This window comes from Octopus bimaculoides, chromosome 15, assembly GCF_001194135.2.
Source record: "Octopus bimaculoides isolate UCB-OBI-ISO-001 chromosome 15, ASM119413v2, whole genome shotgun sequence".
NCBI lineage: Eukaryota > Metazoa > Mollusca > Cephalopoda > Octopoda > Octopodidae > Octopus > Octopus bimaculoides.
This window is the reverse complement of record NC_068995.1, coordinates 8,866,618-8,869,100: the sequence shown is the minus strand read 5'-3', so window position 1 is coordinate 8,869,100 and position 2,483 is coordinate 8,866,618.

The window sequence follows — 2,483 nt, the reverse complement described above, 5'->3', positions numbered from 1 at the left end:
TATATATATATATATATATATATATATGTATGTATATTTACATTTGAATATAAATATGTGTGTGTGTGTGTTTGTGTTTGTGGTGTGTTTGTGTGTATGTACACAGATGTGAGTATACGAATGAGTGGATATTGCGAGAAATAGTGATCGAGAAAAGACAGAGGCTGTGAGGTAGTAACAATATAACATTGTAATAGCAGGAATGCAATAGTGATGATGACGGTGATGATAATGATGATGATGATGACGATGATAATGACGACGATAATAATAATAATAATAATAATAATAATAATAATAATAATAATAATAATGATAATGATAATAATGATGGTGATCATAATGTAGTAATAAGTGTAATAAGATATAAACATAATTTTATATTCATATACATATATATACATATATATACGTACACATGTATATATATACATATATATATACATAATATATATATATATATATATATATATACACACACACACACACAAGCACATACACTCACGCACACGGACACATCGTATGAACATATACATGATACAATTACTGTACTTTACAGATAATTATCAATTTGGAATTTAATTTAGAATTAATTGAAATTTGAGTTGCTATCGTTTCAGGAAATATAACATTTTATATTCGTAATTCAAACGGAATTCTCTAAAATATTCTATGGTGTTCGTCTCTGATGTGATTCAATTCATTTAAACACTATTTATCAAGAAATAAATTATACAGAATTAGCGGTGGAGTCCTACTACTGTTACGGCTGCTGCTGTTTGGGGGTTTTGTGTGTCCGTTGGTGGTGCTAGAGTTGCATGGTGGTGTTGGTGGTTCCGGCTTCTTGTGGTGACGCTGATGGTGATGGTCGTTATCATGTGGTGTTGGTGGTGGTAGTGTTGTTGGTGTTGTTTATAGCGGTGGCGTTTATGGTGATGATGGCTGTAATAGTGTATTTATTGAGGCTTGTTGGTGGTGGTGATAAAAGTGCAGTGGTCGCAGTCCATACTAGAATTCACTGGTTGTGGCGGCGATGACAGTGGTGGTGTTACTCGTGGTCATTCGGGGTGGTCGGTGGTGGTGCTGATCTTGACGATATTTGGCCAGTGGTGGTCACCTATGGTGCTCTCTTTTTCGTGGTGATTGATAGTCGCTCGCTTTAGTTGTGATCGATGATAGATGGTGGTATTAGTCGTGGCGACTGACGGTCGGTGGTGGACTCAGTCGTAGTGATTGATGGTTGATGGTGGTGTTTGTCTCGGTGATCCTTGTTGATGTTAATCGTGGTGATCGATAATCGTTGGTACTGTTAATCGTTATGATTGATGATCCAATGTTATGCTAGTGGTGCTGAACGATGGCCATTCCAGTCATGAACCGTTAGCACGCTGGACGAAATGCTTAGTGGTATTTCGCCCGTTACTACGTTCTGAGTTCAAATTCCGCTGATGTCGACTTTGCCTTTTATACTTTCGGGTTCGATAAAATAATTAACAGTTATGTGCTGAGATCGATGTAATCGATAGCCGCTTCCCCTAATAGTTCAGGCTTTGTGCCTATAGCAGAAACATTATTTGGCTCCATGTAACCCACAGGGATCAGACATGGGTGATTCCCTTCGGCGATGAATGACCATGGGATTGCACGTAGAAGGTTACCCTCCGAGACACAAGTCCGGGCAAGATTGTATGGAAGACAAGGAGTCGCCCATGCATACCAACCTCCCCTCTCCACACCACCGATGTTATCCAAGGGAAAGGCAAAGGAAGGGGTCGATACAGTTTGGTACCAGTGAACATAGCAACTCATTTCTACAACCGGGGGAACTGGAGCAACATAGAATAAAGTGTCTTGCTCAAGAACACAACACGCAACCCGGTCTTGGAATCGAAGTCACAATCTTACAATTGTGAGCCCGATGCTCTAACCACTGCGCCAAACGCCTTCACACACATATGATGAACCATTTTACTGACATGACCGAGATCAATATTCTACAGGTCTTGGATTATTTTACCCACAAACTCATCATATTTTTTAAGCCGTCATGGTCCAGCGGAGGGTAAATTAAGCTGCTATTTCTAGCAGATTGGTTCGTAATCCTTATTTAGTCAGCCTGTTGTCCTTTCTGGTATTCTTGATGTTTTATTCTTGTTAAAGTTGTTGTTACGTTTGTTCCAGACGGAGATCGCCATTGATGTTGTAGGGTTATTCCTGGTTTCTGAAGATGATTAACACAGGGGGTGCTAGTGCAGGTGGTGGTGATGTTGGTGGTAGCGGTGATGGCGGTTGAGTCGGTTGAGTTTCTGTGAAGAAGCAACGGCGTAGAGAATTAGGTTCAAAGGTTACTCAGTGCAAAAACAAGTCTATATAAGCGCAACGTGTATTTCTCTCTGTACATGTATAGGTGTCTGTATATGCACATGGATATATTTATGTGTATATATATATATATATATATATATATATATATATGTGTGTGT